At 39.8% G+C, this 23,154-nt stretch overlaps 2 long non-coding RNA genes across 2 annotated transcripts; both read left to right on the top strand.

The window, feature by feature from the left end:
- Nucleotides 1-7,753, top strand: LOC120732802. The gene is made up of 2 exons (XR_005695682.1): nt 1-5,034; nt 5,288-7,753. It is a non-coding gene; the product is annotated as an uncharacterized LOC120732802 (long non-coding RNA).
- Nucleotides 7,754-8,983: 1,230 nt separating this feature from the next.
- Nucleotides 8,984-22,608, top strand: LOC120732803. Its single transcript, XR_005695683.1, has 2 exons — nt 8,984-9,033; nt 21,592-22,608. It is a non-coding gene; the product is annotated as an uncharacterized LOC120732803 (long non-coding RNA).
- The last annotated feature ends 546 nt before the right edge of the window (nt 22,609-23,154 follow it).

Consider the following 23,154-nt stretch of genomic DNA (forward strand, 5'->3'; position numbering starts at 1 on the left):
TTCCAAGCTCTTTAAATTACGATGACCTGGATGACTGAGAACCTTCAAACATGCAGTTTTTATGTTATCGGTTACTTTCATGATGTTTTCTGTGTTTGTGTTGATGATACAGTTGTAAGGGAAAAATAACAGGGGGTGACAGCCACCTGAGAATTGCATCATGTTTCCTTCTTAGTCACTGAACTCTTATGATCTGTGGCTTTTGCCCTGCATTCTGTTTTCAGAAGCATCGTGACTTGGCTGCAAGGCGTCTCTTTCCATTGACTTCTGGTATTTTGGGGTCAAACTGTGACATGTCTGAACTTGTTTAACCCAAATGTTCCAAGGTGTGATGATGTTATCACTGGTGGGTGGAGGTCAGGTGGTCAGTGTTGGTTACAGGTTGTTGGCTCCCCCACCCTGCCTTCACCTTTTTTTGGGAAACTGCATGTTTGCCGCTGGTTGTTTATTGAGATCTGAAGCTTTTAGCATTCCTCACAACAATCTCTGGAGTTCAATGTTTAAAAGCCACTGATCCCAGATGAATGGAGGTTATTGTGTTTATTAAAAAAAAACACAGTATGCTCCTGATAGTCATCCATTTATGTGGTCATTTTTGAGAACCTCAGTGCTGAACATAATTCATATGACTTACTACCATTTCACCACTGAAAATATGGGATCATGCGTCTTTTTATCACATGAATTTTTTTTTCCATGATTCTTCTTGCTGAAAGGATGAGTGCTTTGAAACACGTGTCTCTTTTGTCAGCAGGATTTATACATCCACTTTTCTTGTTTCAGCACTTGGTCAGCAAAAAGATTCAACACAGACCCTTTGCAAATGAATCTCTGGTGTCTGAGATTTAAATTTACTTCTCAAGCAAACCCACAGATTTTCAGTTGGACTAGCAAATATTACTGCTGCATAGGAGACAAAAATGAGTCATACTTTAATGTCATGAGCTAAGCTTGACTGACGCATCATTCATTCATTAGTGGTCCCAGTCATATGGCACAATAGGGCAGGTCTGGGCAGAAGGCTTAGCACAAGAGCTACATGTAAGCTTCCTGGTAGATTTCTAGTACCATATTTGTGTAGTTTACTTAGAATTTTAAGTATGGAAGTTATTTCTCACTTATATAATGTTTTACAAAGTCCCTTGTCTCAATAGTATCAGCTGGCCTATGACTGTGGCAGTCTGGATCGTTCCGTTTTTCACTAGTAGGCATACTCATAGATACTTTTTTTTTTTTTTTTTTTTTTTTTTTTTTGTTTGTTTGTTTGTTTGTTTGTTTTTTGGCCAATTGTTAAGAAGGAAATCCATACATTCTTTGTCATCTATTTGTTTTTGGTGTGGTGGTGTGGGAGCTAGCCTTTTCAGTCGATAATTCTAGAATGTGAATGTGAAGAGTTTCCTGCCTCTCTGTGTTAACCCTGCTGAAGACTGTCGGCCTGTCAGGACTGTGATCTGCCTTTTGCCCAATGGTAACTGTGATAGGCTCCAGCCCAACCACTAATTTGACTTTGATATGTGGAAGTTGCTTAATGGGTTCTAACTGATAATGAAATCATGGTGTTCAAAATGAAGTGTATTTAGTTAGGCTATAACGAATAACATTGCTTTTATTTATTTTCTTAACCTTTTCCTAGAAGATTTGGAGACTCCCAAATTCAGTGTTGCCTATTTTTTTTAATTTATTTATTTTTAATCTGCTGTGTAACTTCTCATAGGAACAAAAAGAAATTGTAGACGTTGTCTAATATTCTGTACTAGAGACAGTAAATTTTCTCTTTACGCGGTTTCTTTTGCATATCTGTAGCAGGAATTAATTCATTGCAATGTCCTCCAGAGATCTGAGTTGTGCATTACCTAACAGTAACGTTTTTTATTTGGACGCACCCATGGGGAAAGGTTGAAATATATGATGCTAGAGTATCAAGTAGTCTATTGTATGTGCTAAATTACCACTGGTTGTGACTACAGTTCTAGCTAAGTCACTATATGTTGGTAGCCCAATGCCTCTCTTAACACCACAGCATCTTAAACTAGCCCTATTGCAACAGGACAGGTTTGAAAACAGAAGTGTTATGCCTTCATTCCTTTGCAACATTAGATATGTTTACTAGTAAGAGTACTGTAATATGATTCCACACATTTTTCTGAAACCTTATATTGTCCACTTATATTACCCACTATATAACTTATCCTTGAAGACTAACAACTAAGATAATTCTGAGGTTAGGGTGTGTTAGATTGCTTAGAGTGACTGTTTTTAAGCAAAGATAAAGTGTAAGTAATAGAAGTTTCTTTACCAAAGAGTCTTTCATTTTCTCAGTTCACCTGTAATTTAACTTAAAGACAAGAGGGTATGTTTGAAGTTTCAGTGAAAAGATGCATGCAACTTGTGTACTGGAGTAAGCTGAACTTTGCAGCTAAAATATGGGGCAATCAAAGTCAAGCTAAGCAGGAATCATTAAAATGACTTCGTGTTGGTACTATTAGTTTCACTTCATTAGCTCCCTGTTAAATCCACTTTTTGAATGAACACGCATAGTGTCATATTATCCCATCAGAACACTTTGCTCCCAGATTGCAGGCTTACTTGCAGTTTCTGGAGTTTACAAAAGTAGAATCGGAGGCAGAGCCTTCAGCTATCAGGCGCTTCTGCTCTGGAACCAACCCCCAATTTGTATTCAGGAGTTGGACACCCTCTCTACTTTTAACCTTAAAGTTGTGGAGGTTTTTTTTTTTTTTTTTTTTTTTTTTTTTTTTTAATAAAGTTTATAGTTAGGTCTGAGTTAAGTATATGTTACATTTATTGCTTACCTGTTTGTGTTTCAGGGTGATTACAGAACAACATGGGGTTTAAATAACTTAGTAGTTGTAGCATATAAAATAGTTAGTCCAAGTTCTGTTAAATGTTTTACTAAGAGAATTAAATTACTGTTTTCAGTGCATAGTCCCCCAGTTACATGCCTCAGAGAATACCTACACACTTACAAAAACGATAATTAGGGGCTTTTGCTGTAGGCTTTGCCATTGTTATGTCTCAAGGACTTTCTGTGAATTTGGGTCAGGTCTAAAGTCTTTCATCCTCCCCCATACATGACGATACGAGGGATTACTTCACAGACAAAATACAAGCTCAGCTGATAACCAAAGACAAAAAGAGAGGTCTGCTAGCTCGAGCCTGTCGCCTTCACATTACCAGAAAAAAGCTGCTTGGTAAAGTGTTGATCCCTGTGTGGGTAGGCTGTCATTTCATAAAGACAAAGAAAAGATTGGTCATTGTGTTGTGGAAAACACAATTTAAAAACATAATCCACTTAAATTCTGCCATGAATGCTTATCAAATTGATTTAAGAATTTTTTATATATACATGCGCATTCCTCCAATGCCTTAATCCAGTTTTTACTATACAAATCCTACGAATTCAATCAAAGTCCAAACCAGAAAAGCGGTTTAGCTGAAGATCAAATGTGTTCATAAACAACAACGTGAACTGTATGAAGTTTCTTCTAATCAGAACTGAGTTGGGGATATTTTCCCAATTATTACAAAATTCCATAAGAAGAGTACAACCAGCAGTAACCTGACCAAACTGATGCATATCATCTCATTCTTTGCAACAGATTCTCATCAATGTTCCAAACTTTTAATTCATCAGACGTCCACAATGTTATAATAGGTGACGCACAAACACTTAGTGTAGTTTACTTTGACTCATGAAACATGTAATAATCCACAGCTGAAGATAGTCCCCAGCAAATCTATTGTTTACTGCAGTCTGAAAGCTTATTAAGCCAAGTGTGGCTACACTGTTGCTAAGTCTTTTTTGACATCACCCGTGGTCTTGTTTGTCTGTGAACATTGGCGGTCAGTTGAGACCACTCATGGAGGCATTGCTTACGTACCTTGGTAGCAGACTTGAGGACACTTGATCTGTGTCCATCCAGCTCCTTACCGCCGTTGGTCATGAATGTCAACTTTAGCTAGACTGTACAAGACTGGTTTAGGCTAAGCTCCTGTACTGCACACAACAGCAGAGTGTGGCCAGCTACATTGTGTGCACAAACATATGAACATATGGTTGATGCTTTACTGCATCATTGCAGAGCTGAAAATGTTAAGGCCAGCTCAACTTTAATTTGCTGCATGTCACGCTTGCAATACAGTGGCCAGTGCCAGGCATCAGGTTGCTTGTACTGGTTTTGCAGTTCAAAATTACTTTATCACTCGCCTCTGTCCAAGCAACGAGAATACAGTGTTATATTTGCTACACTTCATTTGAATGGCCAAATGTAGCTGGGAAGGTGTTTGCTTAAATCTTTCTTAAAAATGTTTTGCTAAATAAGGTAGAAACTTATCAAGATAGAAATCTGATAGACTGGGTAAGCGTGGCATCAAACGGAAATTACTGCGTGGGTGGTGTGATTATAATACTAAGCAAATGTAAGCCAATAACAATGGAACAATATGTCAATACCACCACTGACTTGCTGCTAAAGATTGGTCTTTACTTTATTATACACTTTCACCAAAAAAGAGGAGATATTTTTTTTTAGAAAGACACATTTTTCAAAAAGTATTGTGAATAATTTCTTTATCAGGAAGTTGTGGTAATTCATGTGTTAGCACAAGCAAACCTTAAGATTGCAATGAAGGTCTAAAGTCTGAATATAAAGCAAGTTGATTATGATTACCAGGTTAACATTTAAGCTTTTCTGTCTTTAAAAAGCACTTCATAAAACCAAGGACACAGGACCTGGCCTGACCATGATTGATTTCATTGCGTATCTAACGAACAGTAATGGAGAAAGAAAAGCATTGAAAACTCAGGCGATATCAGGTATACACCAGCGCGAAATGTGCATATACACATGCCACTTGTTTGCCATGGGGCTATATTATATGTCATCTGATCGTGGTGTTTGTGCAGACGCTGTTTGCAGTTCTATATTTGTTTGCTTCAACAATGAGCTCAGCCTTGAATGAAAAGGTTCACATTTAGGAAATGTGCCTCTTTAATGAGAAGGGCAACATTTTCACGTGTGATATTTAATCCAACACAATCTACAATCTTGAAAACGGCACCCTGGAATATACAGAAGAACTTTGGTTAGACTAATAAGTCAGAATGTTCATAGCAAAAATAATATTAACTATAGGTTTGAAAGGAAAGTTATAATCCATGTTTGGTAGATGGTTGACATACACAACATTCACCTTGTCCAAGAGAGGCTGCTGCCACAATAAAATGTAAGAGACACTTCACTTGGTTACACCATGTTTGTTTATCCAGGTTGGAGTTCTTGTTGTCTTTAATACTGAGTTCTTCGTGGCATAGATTTAACAAAGTGCTCGAAACATTCCTCAGATCTTTTCCCATATTTACACGATAACTTCACGTCATTGCTGCAGATCTGTCGGCTGCACATCTGTGTTACAAATCTTCCATTCCACCACATTCCACAGATACTCTGTCTGACTGAAATCTGATCAGTGTGGAGGCCATTTGAGTACAATAACCTCATTTAAGGAGCAAGTCTTGTACATGGTACATGACAATGCTGAAATTAGCCATCAGAAGATGGCTGCTTTGACTGTGGTCATAAAGTCATAGACATGGTCAGAGGTAGCCGATGGTGTGTAAATGATGTAGTTTTGTGCCAAGAAAATATCTTCTGTGGTCTAATTTTGGTGAACTGTGAAAATTCTTGCTATTCTCCTCTCACATCAATGAGGCATTTTTGCTGAGAGGACTGCTGCTCACTAGAGATGTTTGTGTGGGAGAATCCCACCATCACTTAAGTCGTCTTTCTTCTCCATTCTGATGCTCAGTCTGTAATTTAGCAGTTGGTCTTGATTATGTCACATACCTGAATGCACCGGGTGGCTGATTAAATTCTTCCAATAACAAGAATCTCAAAAGCTATACCTAATGTCATGGCGTCTGTGTGCATGTCATAACCTATTTATCCAAGCAACCACTAGAAAGCATGCTTTAGAGTTTCTTATCTAACAATAGGATTTGAACAATATATGTTTAAGGCTGTTTAGTCTTTTAAAATGGGAAGACAAAGCTAACCAGGTTCTAATGCCAGCTCAATGCAATTCAGTTTTATTCATATAGCACCAAATCACAGTAACAGTCAGCTCAAGTTCAGTATTCATTGTACAAGCACATGTTTTTAAAAATGATCAGGCCCCATCTTATCTTAAAGACCTCATTGTTCCCCAATAGAGCACGATGCTCTCAGACTGTGGGCTTACTTGTGGTTCCTAAGATGTTTAAAAGTAGAATGGAGGGCAAATGCTTCAGCTTTCAGCTTCCAGTTTGAATTTGGACAAACTGGAAGCTGGCTGGACATGCACTCTCTCTGCACTTTTAAGCTGAAGCTTAAAACTTTCCTTTTTGATGAAACACATAGTCGGGGCTGGATCAGGTGATCCTGAATCATCTGATCATTTGTTATACTGCATTAGGCCTAGGGTTTTGCGTGCTTCCCATGATGCACCAAGCGTTCCTTCTTCACTTCCTACTTATTTTCTCTTTCCCGTGTGTGTTTATATCCCACTCTGCATTTAATTGGTTATTATAATCTCTGCCTCTTTTACATAGTTATCTTTTGTTCTGTTTCCCTCCAGTTATCCGGCAGATGGTTGCCACTCTCTGAACTTGGTGCTGCCTGAAGTTTCTTCCTGTTAAAAGGGAGTTTTTCCTTTCCACTCAAATCACCAAGTGCTTGCTCATAGGGGGGTGTCGTCTGATAGTTGCAGTTTTCTCTATTTTGTTGAAGGTTATTTACCTTACAATATAAAGTGCCTTGAGGTAACTGTTGTTGTGATGTGGTGCTATATAATTGAAATTGATTAATAAAAGGGAGTTCAAAAGCCTGGAGCGTCTTATGCAGAATATAAACTTGTTCACAACAGTGACAGAGGAAACCAAATAGATTTACTTGAAAGCACTTGTCGGAAATAGGTTGTAAACAACATCCTCCTACTCATCTCTGTATGTGAGCAGAGATGACAGACCCTATTTGTCACTCCTCCGTCACCACCTTCAATATACAGTGATGAACCTCCTTCATTCACCTTTTTTACCTAATTTGTTTCTTAATCAGAAATGGACAGGTTACAACCTGAACAAACATTTTCATTAGACATGTCACAAAACTGTGCAGGTATCCCATACCTGCTGACTGGAAGCAGATCGCTCTGGTAAATCTGGGGTAAACTGTATAACCTCTGTGTGTGACCTCTGCCGCATGACTTCTGTAAGAACAGTATGCTTCTGAGTGCATTTGATCTCAAATGTGCTGTGTGCAGACTTTTGTGTTTCTATGAATGTATTCCACACTTGCTCTGTCAGGATTTGTGACCATTATAGCTGACATGGATCGTGTGAGAAAATGCCTTTTTTTTTTTTTTTCTTTTTTTTTTTTTTAAAGATAAAATAATTCTCGTGAGAACACTGTACCCACATAGTACCAACATAACGATAAAATCTCAACGTGATGTAATGTGTTTTCATTTCGTAACATTTCCCAAACAATCCTACAATTATTATCGTTGAAAAGGGCCGTTCCCTTTAGTGACGTTAGCTCTTTCTGTAGTAGTAGCAACACCAGCTGAGTGTGGGAACTGTTTACACCAGGACAACTGAATGTGTTTTCAGTAAGCTTTTTGTTGTTGATTATTGACTGGAAGGAAAAGGAGAATATTTTCTTTTTCTCTTTCATGGGATTAAACAGGTGAGAAAGTCCCAGAGCATCCAAGAAAAACATTCAGGTTAGGCTTACTGTAGGACTTGGGGAAAATAGGTGTTAGCTGACACTGCATCAGATTCTGGCAATGAAACCTGATAGGCGTGAGACAAGGAAGAAGTGCACAGTCTCATGGGAAGACATGGTGCAACGAGCAATGATTAACACAAATGGTGTTCCCAAGCTCAGTGACGGCACGTGGAGAGGACATGTACGCAAGGTCAAGGAGAAACACGCTTGATGTTTGTCCTCACGTCCAGTTACATGAGAACAATACACAAACTTTATTAAACATACATCATGCATACACGTAATATTTGATATGCTAACGTGAACAGATTATGTCTCTTATCAACTTTGTGATCCTTCATCTTGTAGTGCCTAAATGTGCATTTTGTTTGTGGTCTAGTTAACATGTCTCCAGACGCATGTTAACCTCAAATGCAGATTTGGGCCAGGTCAAAATTTCATTTTTCCCCCAGTACTTTTGTCTATAATCGATTACCTATACAACTAATAGCTTTTTTTTTTTTTTTTTGCTAGTGTCAGTGTTAGTGCTAAATGGTTAAATGAAGATTATCAAAGAGTATCAACCATTAGTACTGTAATTGTCGGGCTATAAGCCGCTACTTTTTGCACAAGCTTTGAACCCTGCGGCTTTTAGTCAGGTGCGGCTTTTCTATGGATTGTCCATGATTTTTGTCATATCGTAAGATGATTTGTTTTATTTGTTCCGCTGTTGTACGGCACTACGTTGCCTGGTGGAAGGGCATGTGATCAGACGCACAGTATCGGGGTTCAAGAGTGGTATGTTGGTCACATGTCCATCCGCCAGGCAACATAGTGCCGTACAAGTAGCGCGAAAAACAAACTTCAAAGTAGCGCTACGCGTTCAGCAGGAGGCGTGGATGATGAGCGGCGATAAACTTGCGAAAAGCAAGTTATGCTCAACTCCACCGGTGGAATCTGACAGCGTGGAAAAGTGTGAAAACATCCATGATCACCAACGGATTTCGAAGGGCTGGACTGCTGCATGATGGAGAGGAGGACACCGCCACGGCCCTTCTGAGGGACTCTGACACTGACAACGAGAATTTGTTTGGTTTTGAAAGTGACAACGAAGGAAAGAAGCTGAGAGTGGATGACGAAGCCATCCTGAGCCTGTTCGTATCCGACACTGGAGAAGAGGACTTTGGTGGTTTTAGTGCGCAGGAAGATGGTGGTGAATGACTGACTTTTCTTCTTGTTAAAGCCGTGTCACTGCACCTGAGCCTAAAAGGTAGTCTGAATCTATTTTTCTGGTGTGCTGTAGGTTATTGTTATGTACTACATTTGTTACTCATTTATGAAGCACAGTACATGTTTTGTACTTGTAATTACCGGTACTTGTACATATACCTAAAAAGTTATGCAAATATGTACCCATAACTTGTTTTTCAAAATACAAAATATTAATAAAAGGGGTGTGTCTCCAAACAGCCATCTCTTTCCTGACTATTCCCTTTCTCTTACATATGATAAGTCAACATTGAAACACCTGCGGCTTTTAGTCAGGTGCGGCTAATGTATGTACAAAAAAAACAGGATTTTCCCCTGATTTTAGCTTGTGCAGCTAATATTCAGGTGCGCTTTGTAGTCCGGGAAATACGGTAGTTATGTCAAAAGGAGTTTGCTATCCTGACATAATGCTGTAGCACCATGCTAGTTTGTTCCGTCTACTTTTTTCACCTTTGATTGTGATGTAGCTTGTAAGTCTCTGCATTAAGTTTATTTGGCATACTATGATGAATAATCACAGGTCTGTGTGCCCTGGAATTAGACCCCGAGAAGCTAATGTAGTCATATGCAGACTGCATGAAGTGCACATGAGCTGCGTTGCTTTAGTGTAGTGATCCAAGGCATTTTCCAGTTTCAGTATGAGCACCCAGACATTCCCTTTTTAGTCCAGAAAAACAAGAGCTTAGTCCAAAGGAATTCAAAGAGCCCTTCAGTGAACCTCGAACAGGCTCCTCAGTTTACAGAAAGAGAGGAACAGTTATGTTTTCCTGTGTAAGGTTTGCACCCCGCCTTGTCTGGAAGAATCTGGTTCACAGCTATTTGATAGTCTGTTGTGCAGTAAAAGGAACAGAAACACAGCTAGTCTCTTAATAAAATCACAGAACATACCTAAATGTGGACTAAATGGCTTTAATCTGCTAAAACACCAGGAAATCTGTTACTAAAATTATAGAAAGCATTTGTTTTCTCACCGTTAACCAACATAGGTGCAGAAATCTCATCTTTGTTGTCTGGAGGAACATTTCTTTCCTCCAGCCTTGGCTGTTCTTTTTTTTTTTTTTTTTTTTGTGGCTTTATGGGAAGCACACTTCAAAAATCCATCCTTAGCCTCAAGCATATGGCATGAACCTCAGCCTGATGGTGTGCAATGCACCCAATTTAAGACCTTTCTATACTTGCCTGCCTGAACAGATTTGGTCTCCATGTGCTATGTTTTCATAAGACTTGGTTATGGTTTCATGTCATATCCCAAAAGACATGTTTTTCTGTGCTTTATCAGCCCACGCAGAAAAATTCTTCTGCCACCTAAAAAATAAAAAAATTATCTGACACCTTCAGTGTTTTGAGTGAAATACTGGCAGACTTTTACATCCCACTCACATATCTGACATAATTAAAGGTCCTGACACAGGAGTCTGTGGACTGGGGAAGTACATGTCTGTTTACCAAATGTGAGGTAGCTTTGGCACACTCTCCACATTCTTGAGCTGCACGCCCACGCTCAAAGACTGATTCAGTTTCACAGTGCAGCTGTATAAAGTGAGTCTCCTACACAAGTTTCAGTCTTTTGCCTTTGGTGATAAGGGCAGCTGTTAACAAGAGATTCTACACAAATCCACAACAAATCAATCGCTTTTAATACTGGAGACGGTGGAAAATAAGGAAACTTTAGTTTTAGTTTCGTCACAGAAGTTTGTGTGATCGTAGCTTCCCGCAGCAGTCACAAGATTCGTGAAACTTGGTTTAGGAATTCTAGTCACATGTCAGTAGATCCAAGAAAGTTTGTGCAAACATTATGCATATTACATATAGAATAGAATAGAATTCAACTTTATTGTCATTGCACATGCACAGGTACAGGGCAACGAAATGCAGTTTGCATCCATCCAGAAGTGCTTTAGTGATATAGATATATTACAATATATATATATTAGCAATAATATAGATATGTGAGTATAATACAGAAATGGGTCTATTAGGGAATGTTATAATGTACGGTAATGAAGTATGTTTGTGAATAGTCTATAACTATAAGTATGTACGAGGCTGTAGTGAGTACAAGCTATGTACAGGATATGAACAGGATATAAATATGAAAAACTATACAGAATATGAAATAAATAACTTTACAGAATCTGAGATATACAGCTATACAGAAATGGGAACTATGCAAGTTGTAAACAGTTGTAGGATTAAAGATTATCGAATGTACAGAATGATTATTTACACAGAGCTATACAGTAGTGCAGTTAAGATAAGTGAGGGTGTAGATAGTTTCTACAGAGGCTATATAAAGTGCTAGTGGTTGTGAGTGGTGGTTCAGTCCATGTTATTATTGTGTGTTTGAGGGTACAGTTGTCCATTGTGGGTGTGTGTATGTTCAGTCCATGAGTTTAACGTGGGTCAGATGTCAGGAGGCAGAGTTCAGGAGTCTGACAGCTGTGGGGAAGAAGCTGTTCCGGTACCCTGGTGGTCTTAGTCCGGAGGCTCCTGTAGCGCCTCCCAGAGGGCAGGAGGGTGAAGAGTCCATGTGATGGGTGACTGGGGTCTTTGATGATTTTCCCAGCCCTTTTCAGACACCGCTTCCTGTAGATGTCTTTTATGGCAGGAAGTGGTGCTCCGGCGATGCGCTGGGCAGTTTTCACGACCCTCTGCAACGCCTTCCGGTCCGAGGCAGAGCAGTTCCCGTACCAGACTGTTATACAGTTGGTCAGGATGCTCTCGATGGTGCAGCGATAGAAGTTCACCAGGATGTCTGAGGACAGGTGGTTCTTCCTCAGAGTCCTCAAGAAGAAGAGGCGCTGGTGAGCCTTCTTGACCAGCTTGGAGCAGTTGGTCGTCCAGGTGAGATCCTCGGAGATGTGGACTCCCAGGAACTTGAAGCTGCTCACACGCTCCACAGCCGTCCCCTTAATGTGGATGGGTGGATGTGGGTCAGCATTCCTCCTGTAGTCCACGATGAGCTCCTTGGTCTTCTCGGTGTTAAGCAGCAGGTTGTTTGTGTCGCACCACTCAGCCAGACGATCCACCTCCTCCCTGTAGGCGGCCTCATCGTTGTCACTGATGAGGCCAATCACCGTGGTGTCATCTGCAAACTTAATGATGGTGTTGGAACCATCAGCAGGTCTGCAGTCGTGGGTGAAGAGGGAGTAGAGGAAAGGGCTCATCACACAGCCTTGTGGTACACCGGTGTTCATTGTGATTGTAGATGAACAGTGGTTATCCAGCCGGACATGTTGGGGGCGGTTGGTCAGGAAGTCCAGTAACCATTTGCAGATGAGGGAACTGATGCCCAGGTCTGTCAGTTTCCTGATGAGTTGTGAGGGGTGGATTGTATTGAATGCTGAACTGAAGTCTATAAACAGCATTCTGGCGTAGGTGTTGTTGTTGTCCAGGTGTGAGAGGACAGAGTGCATTGCGATGGAGACTGCATCCTCTGTGCTCCTGTTCTGGCGGTATGCGAATTGGTGGGGGTCCAGGGTGGGGGGGAGACAGGATTTGAAGTGTGCTAGGACCAGTCGCTCTAAGCACTTAGTGATGATGGGGGTGAGTGCTACTGGGCGGTAATCATTGAGGCATAAAATAGCATAGATTCTCTGTACAGCAGTAAAAAACTCTAGTAGTGACCTTGTGGGATATGTGTAATGCACAATCGAGTCCACGTGAAAGTAACGTAAACATTCAGTATACTGGTGGATGGTGGCTGGCACGTGTCCTGCAAACCTCTACACCAAACCACCTTATAGCAGTTAAGATATTTTTGGCAATTAGAATATTTCAGATATGTGAAACTCAGGTCACTCGTAGAAACTAATTCCTGACAAAAGTCAGTCAGAAGGCAGCCAGTGAGTAAGCTGCCTCAAACTGGTTTTGCTGGACTTTTCTTCCTACTGTTGCCAAATACTTGCTCAAAGTTGGTTGTTTGTTTGCTGGGTTTTCTCTGTATGGTCTCTACCTTGAAGCGTCTGCTGTTGTGATTTGGCGCTATAAAATTTAATTGAACTGAAGGGCTGAAGAGCAAGAAGTGATTTCTATAAGAATTACAAAACAGTTCACAGTTGATTATGTGAACTTGACATCATTTGTCTTGCCAGTTTTCTTAGCTGAATAATGAAGAGTTAGAACTTGCCCTTCTTTTGAGTTTTAGACTGTAAGAACATGAAAATGAATTGAAAATCATTTTAACTGAATTTGGATCTGAGCATAGCCCCTGTTCTAACTGAAACCACAGCCATCTTTAAGAGGATTATGAATGGTATGTTTTGTCTTTGTCTTAACTGATTTTGAATGAGTCAGGTGGTTCATTTGAACTGCTCCCAACCTTTTTCTGGTTAATTTACCTGGGTTAGTTTAACGCCAGTGTCCGTGAACTTTGCCCAGAATTTCTTTCCTTTCTGTGCAATGTGAACTCATCCACATCAGCCATTCAGATCCAGTCTACACAGGAAACAGATGAGCTCATTTCTCAGTTATAATGGTCGCAAACGCCACATTTCTGCTTTTTCTGAGGCTTTGCGTCTTTAGTTTCTGTTTTCCTAACCACGGACTACACAAACTGGAATTTAACTTATCTCACAGATGGTCTTCCTTGTTCCACTTCACTTTGTCCTCATTGGACTCTGAAACAAATGAATGGAACTTCCTGTTATTGTTAATTGTTAATATTACTGTGGAATTTCTTGCTTCCTGTTCAGCTGACTGATCAGCTGACTTTCTAAGTGCTTGGTACTGTAAACTTTGAACCCAGTTTAAGTGCTGACATCATTATTCCACGTTCTCTTTTATGTCATCTGCATTTATGTCATAAACGGTTAAAACCAGGATGTCATGTACAGTATGCAAGTCTTTAACGAGGCTGTCTTCCAAAGTGGCTGTTTAGTCTAGCTCTGAGGGTTTTTTCTTTTGTTTGCTTCCTCCTAAAGCAAATTTACTCACTGGAAAGCCAACTCACAAGAACAGGCTTGTCTTTGGCAAAGACCTATATCTGTAAATGCCTTTCAAGTCACCCTTTCATTCTTTCTCTTTCATCTTTTTACTGTACAGTTTTATTGCTCAGTGTCCCTTCGTTGTTGTATTTTAACATTTCCTGAACACTAAATCTGCTGCGAACCTGCTGCGAAGTTTGTTGCTGTTTGTGGGATAAGTGTGAGGAATGAAAGGAATGACGATCAGCCCATATCCTGGCGTCACTCCAGAGTAAGAGGGATACAAATTTCTGGGAACATGGTGTACTAATACAACCTGTGTGCATGAGGGTGTGTAACATGGAACTAGTGATGACTGAATTTCCAGGTGCTAGTTTGAAGGTTATTTGAACTGTGGATGGTTAAACAGGAATATCAAGAGCTTTTATTTTTGCCACGACTCACTAAAGCTTTTGAGGGCTGGCCTTTGTCTCTGCTTTGAATAGCAAGGTAGACTTTAAAGCACTGCCCTGAAAAAAGAAAAATGAAAGCGGCTCATAACACAGCTGCTAGTCCAATTGCAGTTGCTGTCTCTCAAGTCAAGAACCAACCTGCTGTCCTGATTCAGTTTTTCCAGTTTTCCTTTTGTTTTGGGTACACAGGACAGTGTGGGTGTGTGTGTCGGTAACAGATGGTTTACTTCAGGGCTATAGTTAATAGTATTCCCACGCAGTTCCCTGGTTCAGGAAACTTATAGGCAAGAAGCAAGTCATCACTTTTGGTATAAACAATCTCAGCTGACTGAAGGCAAACAGCAGCTTGGAGATGGCAAACACCCAGTGCAAATAAAACACCACAGTGTTTCAGGCAGTATGTCTATGTCTAGCTTCTATTTTGACAGTTAAGAAGGGCTGTTCCTTGTTTATGAGGAAAAATGCAGTGGGCTTCTATAATAAAATGATTTATTATAGAAACAGGGACCGGGATAGTGCCATGTTGAAATGAGCTTTGATCTATTTCACTCTATTTTGGGGCAATCTGGGTGCAACAGACTCATATTGTGACCCATGACACATTTCTTTCGTGTTAATATAAAAAAAGTTAGGCATAAAACAATAGACTTGATCGGTGTTATGTCATCCATTACTTTGTAGATTATGCCTTGAGTAGAGCTGTTAAGCTGGTAAATTCTATGCAAACATCACAAATGATGAGTGGATTTAGCAACCCAAGGCACTGCATTCTCATTAGTTAGCAGGTTGCTACAATCTTATCAGTTTTACTAAGGCCTTTACACACCATCCATCCATTCTCTTCCGCTTATCCTTGTCAGGGTCACGAGGGAGCTGGAGCCTATCTAGGCTACCATAGAGCGAGAGGCAGGGTACATCCCGGACAGGTCACCAGGCTGTTACAGGGCTAACACATAGTCAACTATTCGCACTCACATTCACACCTATGAGCAATTTAGAATTACCAAATAACCTAACCCCACTAACTGTGGAAGGAAGCCAGAGTACCTGAAGAGAACCTACACAGAAAGATCCTGGCCAGGACCTTCTTGGTGTGAGGCAACAGTGCTAACCACTGTTCAGATTTTTTTTTTTTTTTTTTTTTGTATGTGAATAACAATTCTGACCAATCAGACCTGCACATTTCACAACAAGCACGCTTGTAGCTCAAATCGTGCAACTCTAATTATAAACCATAACATAGATAAAATAATACTAATTTACCTCAGACACACAGGTAGATGTTGCTCCAGGTCAGTCGGATCTCAGATGTGGTCCCAACTCTGCCAAAAAGAGTTCAAACTGTCCCTCTAACATCCTGAAGTGCATATGAAGCACTTTTTCTTTTTTTTAAGCAATGCACTTGTTGTGTAAAGACCTTTAATGTGATCATAATTTACGAAATGAACAGCATGCTGTATTCAGCAAGACTTTAAACCATTCAGCAAGACTTTAAACGAGTAACTGAAATCGTAACATTATTAGAAAAAGACACACAGAGGTCATATGGCAGTTGAAAAGAAGATTATGAGAATTTTAATCTTGTATAGAAATGATTTTTGTGAGGAATCACCCCCCTGTTGGTTCAGGTTTAAAGCTCTTACCTTACACATTTGTTACACTTTTCAGTTGCAGAGGACATGTCTATCATGTATTGAATATACAGGCCGTGGTTAGTGTGGGAGATTTGTCATTTCTCGTTAGCTGGCCAGTATTTACTGTATTTAGGTGTATTTTGCTCTTTAGCAACCTCAAAGGAAACATGTTTGTTCTCTATACATGTTCCTCTGTAGTGATCTGCTTTTTTAGATGAATAGCGTGTGTGAAATTTCGAGCTTTTGCGTTAAATGGCAGCCTCCACCCTGTTGAGGTTAAAATCTAACTGTCGGTGATGTGTACCAATCTCAACCTAATTTGACAGCTGAACACTGACATGAAAGGTGTCAGACTAGGAGGGTTGTTCGCCTACACTCTAACTTAGCTGGGGACAACATTTGCATCACTGCTGACGTGGCTGTGTGCTACTCTTAATAACTGCTTTTGGGAAACTGCATCTTCAGTCTTGACTTCAGCCTATACCAGTGGGTGTAACTTAACACTCTGACATGCCACATAATTACTTATTTGCTATTTGTTGTCTAACTGTGCCCAGGAGAGAAACCTTTCATTTCATAATGTTCCCTGTTGATCAACATTTAAGGCAGGTTTGGTCATACAGCAAAATGGGTGAAAGGATGTAAGGCATCAATTACTTATTTTATCCATGAAGAAAGTAGTTTGTTACACTATTAAGTACTTTTACTTTTCTAGGGTAGATAAAGTGATTAGACTCTTGAAAAATGTTAAAAGCTGTCTATAAATCTGAAGGTTAATCAGTTTGTTAATCCCTGACTCAAAGTGTGCTTGGAGGTTGAGCAAGATACTGAACCCCAAATTTCCCCCAGTGTATCAATCAGATTGTGAGTGTGTGTGGCTTGTAGTAAAAAGTGCTTTAAGTGCTCAGTTGCAGTTTTGCTGAAGGCCACAGTTCACTGAAGTTAACAGAGTAACATCAGCAAAAAGAACCGATGCAACTCTTAGTTCAGGATAATGGCTCCGGCTGAGCAGAGATTCTTGTCAAATAAAAAAAGTAAAATCAAACCCGGTGACAAGGGTAACCCTGCCTGAGGCCCACACCAACTGAGAATTTGCGTAACTGCCTGATTTGAATATGGACGCATGGGGTTATGGAGGGAGCTCATGTGAACACTCATGCATGACACCTTCATCCATCATTAACTCATACAAAAAAGACCCAACAGGACCCAGTTAATATCTTTCTAAACCAGGGGTGGGGAACTCCAGGCCTCAAGGGCCGGTATCCTGCAGGTTTTAGATGTCACCCTGGGTCAACACACCTGAATCAAATGATTAGTTCATTACCAGCCCTCTGGAGAACTTCAAGACATGTTGAGGAAGTAATTTAGCCATTTAAATCAGCTGTGTTGGATCAAGGATGCATCTAAAATCTGCAGGACACCAGCACTCGAGGCCTGGAGTTGGCTACCCCTGTTCTAAACCTTCCATTACCGCTAGTTTTGTGTTGCAGTGAACATGAGCAGACAACTTGTCACAAGAAGGTTGTTCAGCATTACAACCTTTAAAAGAAAAATTGGCAAATTACAAAAAATGGTGCACTTTTGAAGAAAACAAACAAATCTTCATGCTCACTCTTGACAAGCTAATGGTTACAGTATGAAACGATTCTCTTTATTTGAGGCTAGTGAACTATTAAAGATGTTTCTGCACAAAACGCTTGGGTGGAGCACATCGCTGGTTAGCGGCCCGGATCAGCTGGCTGTTGTTTTTTTTTTTTTTTTTTTTTTTTTTTTTTTTGGTGAAGAGGAAAGTACCTAAATGCTTGCGTCAGTTAGAGAAACCTGTGAAGAGAAAACTGCAACTAGTACAAATTTGTTGACCTATTCTGCTCTTGTTTCACTGTTAAATTTGACTGAATGCAACTGAGAATGCTGCAGCTGTGGCCTCTAAGCCTTAGCTGTGTCAGGGCTTGTTATTATAAGAGGTGTGTCTCTTCCTGTAACTCAATATAAATTGAATAAAGAGAGGAAAAGGGTGCTTAGAAAAGTTCAGATTATAGTTATGAAAGGCTTTAAAAAGCATCATTGTTTTCATGTGTTTTGTCTCCATCACTACTGCCCTGTACTCATTGCTGTGGAGACGCCAAAGCAGACTTCTCAAAAGATCTTAGAACAAGTCATGCAATACTTCCTCGAACTTACTTACTGGCAGTGAAGTCTGGAAAAATTGTCTCACACAACTGATTTCTTCCTGTGTATCACTAAATTTACCCCCTTTATTAACAAGCCCCCCAATCATACTTATTCACTAGAGTCCCAAACCCGCTTACGTTTTCCTACACTTTCTTAATCTATGAAAATGTAAATTTAGAACTAGTTTATTAACAAAATTTACTTGAATAAAGTAAAAGGATGTAAAATTTTGATAAAGGAAGCTTTGAGCTTCAAACAAATATTACTAATATTCAGTCAATCAAATGGTGAGGATATCCTGTTTTAGTTTTTAGCATTTTGTCTTAATACTGTAATTTAACGTGGCACATCATATCACAAAACATTACGACATCTGTAAATGAAATGTAATCTGAGTTTCTTTTTTTGGTAACTTGTAATCGTTTCACGTAAAACGATTACATCTTCTTTTAAGGACACGTACACATAAGCCTTGTCAACATGAATAATCATGAGTCCTCCAGTCCTAACTCATGATTAATATTTAGCTTTGTTGCAGGCTCTCTTTAAACTGTGTGTCAGTGCAGCTGTTTCCACAGAATAGCCCAACAGCTGAGAGAGGATCAAGGCTCCAAAAAGCCGGATGACAACATGCACTTTAAATAAAAGGCTCACATCATTTGTAATTAGGATTGCACAACAAGTTAAAGACCACTTTAGTGAATTATTGCCTGTGGCCTCATAGCCCTTTAAACTATATTTAAGGGTTTTGCTGAGTATATCTTTTTTTGGCTTACACTTTGTGCACACAGCAAATACAGTCTGGTTTTAGAGCCACGTCACGTGTATGTTGCTCTGGGGAACTTGAGTAGAAGCTGGCGCACATTAGAAACGGGGAGGAATGTCAGACGAACTAAATTAGGGTAATAGCTTAGTATAAATCACGTTCGTCATATCTGAAGTGCATTTATGTAGCACAGGCTACCCTAGCGTCTCGGTTTAACTGTACTTGGGGATTATTTTAAGTATCACGTCCACATCAGTGTGCTCACAATTACAGTAAGATTTAGAGTCCCATTGAATAATTTTATCAGCAGATAATAGGTATTAGCCAGTCTGCATCATCATTTATAATGGCCAAAGTCTAAAAATTGAAAAGTAACACAAATGGAAAAAACACCCTTCAACCATGTCATTAGTGCTTATGTTGCATAGTTTGTCTGCTGTAAGCCACTCCGCAATTGCCTGTTTCGTTTGTCTGAAAGAAACAAAAATGTTGCCCAGTGCACATACAAAACCGTAAATGTGAACTTTATGGTATCACCAGTGAAATAAATCACTGGTTCCCCAAGAATGAGAGATGTCTTGAAGTGTGTTAGATACTAGGTCCATTGTAGACCACTATAACGCCATAATCAATGGTTATGTTGGTTTATAGTTGCTCAAAATCTGTCATGTTTCTCTTATTAAGCTGTCAGGTTTCTTGTATCATGTCGCTGTTTTGAGTGAAACTTGCATGATGTAGTTACAGCATTTTAAAACTATGAAATCATCTGTAGATATTATATTTTCGTATTTCTGAAATCAGTGTGACCTCTTGTACTTTGACAGCCAACCTTACCTCATGCATGTTTACAGAGCAGCGGTGACCCATACAGCCTACTGGCGCTCGTAACATATGAAGCCCGTATTGGTGATTAACAGGTTGACTTACGTCAGCCATCACCCAGTCACTCAATCTGTTTCTTGCCAAAACACAGTGTCACTTGGACACTTTGTGGGATGAGTTTGTTTTTAATGACAAAGATCAGGGAATGCAAAACGTGATGCACTGTACATACATCATACAGCCACTGTACACTTTTTTTTTTTTTTTTTTAAAAGACGGGCAACTACCTACTGTCCTTCATGTAGTTTTATGTGTGCTGTTTTTAATTTACTGTCGAATCATCTGTTTGCATTTGTGCTTAGAAATGTCCAATTCAGCTGTTTATCCATGACTTAATTCTTTGTACATCAGTTTTATTAGGCATGTTGTTTGGATCAATACTTACCATAATGCTGCACTTGTACCATAGTCCCATTACGGGAAGATGATTTAAAACATGATCACGCTGTGTATAATTTGGCTGCCATACAATCGACTTGGCTGTGCAGACAAGAAGTGATTAAACAGTGAAGTACTCAACAGTATGTTGATTCACAGTCATGCATTTGCAGCACACCCATGCCATACAGAGAAGCTGATAAAACAGAAGTGCAGTCCCATGCGAAATGTTGTCACAGTAAACACTTCATACCCGGATGTTTACAGCCTGAGCAGCTTGATAACTGATTGGCATGGCTATATCAAATAAATTCCAGTATTTTAAAAGGAAACCCATCTTATCAGTCTGGTCTCAAGGTTGATGACTCATTTTCTTTTTTTAGTTTTTCAAAAATAAACTATAAAGACATGGAGTTACACGACTCTCTTCTTACCAAAACAGCTTTAAAAATATGGAAATATATCAAAGTTGGATTTTAGATTTGAAAGCTAGCAAAACGGTTCTTTTGCAATTGCACATAAAGCTCCTTAAAGGGAAAGGAACTGCAGTCTGACAAACTCATGACTTACTCCAGCACCACCACTCCATCCTTCAACTGAGGACTTTGTAGTTGACTAGCAGACTGTTCTCGCTGCTAGTGCGCCGTGACACTAACACCATAGACCACTTTGTGCATAGCTCTCTTGTGCCAGTTGTGATCTGTCAGCTCATATCAGCAAGGTTTGAAACATAGGAGGAAAGCATATTATAAATGACTGTATCAGAAGATACAGTGCACCGGTCCGCCGTGGTGAAGAGGGAGCTGAGTGTAAAAGCGAAGCTCTCAATTTACCGGTCGATCTACGTCCCTACCCTCACCTATGGCCACGAGCTGTGGGTAGTGACCGAAAGAACGAGATCGCGGATACAAGCGGCAGAAATGAGCTTCCTCCGAAGGGTGGCTGGCCTCTCCCTTAGAGATAGGGTGAGAAGTTCGGCCATCCGGGAGGGGCTCAGAGTAGAGCCGCTGCTGCTCCACATCGAAAGGAGCCAGCTGAGGTGGTTCGGGCATCTGACAAGGATGCCCCCTGGGCGCCTCCTGGGTGAGGTGTTCCAGGCATGTCCCACCGGGAGGAGGCCCCGGGGCAGACCCAGGACACGCTGGAGAGATTATATCTCTCGGCTGGCCTGGGAACGTCTTGGTGTTCCCCCGGATAAGCTGGAGGAGGTGGCTGGGGAGAGGGAGGTCTGGGCCTCTTTGCTTAGGCTGCTGCCCCCGCGACCCGGCCTCTGATAAAGCGGATGAGGATGGATGGATGTATCAGAAGAGGAATGATATAATAACCGCTGTTTTCTGTCTTTTGCAGGTGCTGGGATGCATTATTGTGACCTTCCACTGGAACGACAGTGTTGCCAAGATGAAAGTTCATCAGCTTAATAAACTCTACACCAACGTTTCTATCCAGCTCTGTCGCATCCTCATCCTCTGCATCTTCCATTCATCACTATCACATTACACATTGTGATTGTAGATCGACTTAACATAATGGAATCCTGCACATTTAAAACTCAAAGCCTAGCTTCTCTATCCCAGCTGTTAAACTATTAGCTAAAAAACTCAGGGTTTTTGCAGCAAACATGCACTTTATTTTTTATTATTTATTTATTAATTTAAATGAAGGCACTTAACTGATCTGTTTGGTTTAATTATTTTTATTTTATAACCATGACCTCCTTGAGCCTGGTTCTGATGGAGGTTTCTTCCTGTTAAAAGGGAGTTTTTCCTTCCCCCTGTTGCCAAAGCACTTGGTTTTCTCTTTTCTTTGTATTATTCTAGGGTCTTTACCTTATAATATAAAGTGTCTTGAGGCAACTGTTGTAATTTAGCGCTCTATAAATAGATAAAACTAAACTGAATGAAGAACCTTTATTTTAATTGCTTCAGTTGTGAGTTACATGTTTCTTAGTTCTGTCTGTCCATTTAATAAAACTGAACAAATGTCAGTTTTGTGGCCCTGAAAATAGTGAAAGCAGTACATGAAGCTCTTAACATTAAGAATCCATTAAGAATGTTTTCTAACGGGAGGATCTACTTTGTCAAAAATTGATTGTGACAATCATGATTTGTTTTTGACTGAACTTCTTTGTGTTCTTAGGAAAGAGAATAAAATAAGCTTTTAGAATTTATAAACTGAAATGGAAATGCAGTTTGTTTGTTTTTTTTTGGGGGGGGGGTTATACTTTATGTATTATGTGTGCAATTTGTTATTGTTGTTATGCCTCATTTAGTGTTCCAGTTTTTTATTCTTAACATTGTTAATGGATTATTAGTTACATTTAAATGTAATTAAATAAATTATATTTCATTGTATAAACATTAAATAGTTTTGGAAGTAAAAGCAGGTTCTTATCAGAAAGGTTTCAACATTTGGATGCCGTATTGTCCTTTGAACCCTCTGGGCTCTATGCTGGCCATTTCTGACCACTTCTTTTTCTTTTTTGATCATTTTTGCAGTGTTAATGCATATGGAAATTTTCAACTTCAGCTCCTTGAATATATCAATAATATACACTATACATCCAATTATTCCTTATATCTTTATCGTGGCCACATTTTGGCCAATTGAAACCCATTATAATGACATTTTTTAATTCCTTGTTATTGACCGTAATAAATCATGCAGTTTAGGTAAAATTGCTTTCATTCTAAACTTAAGACATGAATATTGTATTGTTGTTGTTTTTTGTTGTTGTTTTTTTTGTTTGTTTGTTTGTTTTTTACCAAATCGTGACTAGCCCCGGGACGTCGGGCTAGCGATTTTTTTTCCAGTCGGGCTACCAAAATCTATCTCTGCCCTACCTGTCGGGCTATCATAGGAAGGAAAAATATGTGTCAATGCTTTTGCATTCTTTCGGAAATGTAGCTGGGT

This window comes from Simochromis diagramma, unplaced genomic scaffold, assembly GCF_900408965.1.
Source record: "Simochromis diagramma unplaced genomic scaffold, fSimDia1.1 OVJJ01000361.1, whole genome shotgun sequence".
NCBI classification, from domain to species: Eukaryota; Metazoa; Chordata; class Actinopteri; order Cichliformes; family Cichlidae; genus Simochromis; species Simochromis diagramma.